Source organism: Hylaeus volcanicus, unplaced genomic scaffold (assembly GCF_026283585.1).
Source record: "Hylaeus volcanicus isolate JK05 unplaced genomic scaffold, UHH_iyHylVolc1.0_haploid 11393, whole genome shotgun sequence".
NCBI lineage: Eukaryota > Metazoa > Arthropoda > Insecta > Hymenoptera > Colletidae > Hylaeus > Hylaeus volcanicus.
The window spans coordinates 1-224 of NW_026532580.1; positions in this window are offsets into that span (position 1 = coordinate 1).

Consider the following 224-nt stretch of genomic DNA (forward strand, 5'->3'; position numbering starts at 1 on the left):
TTTTTTAGAAGAAAATCGAAGAATCGAAACGCTTCGACAAGAAGGTCTGTACAAGAAGAGAAATTGTTTAGTGAAATGATGTTTAATACATCTATTTGTCTTAAAATACACTAATTTTCTAAGTTTAATAAAACATTTTTTTAGTTGAAGCGGAACAGGAAGCTCTTCAAAAACGAGAAGGTCCGTACTAGAAAAGAAATTGTCTAGTGAAATGATGTTTAGTA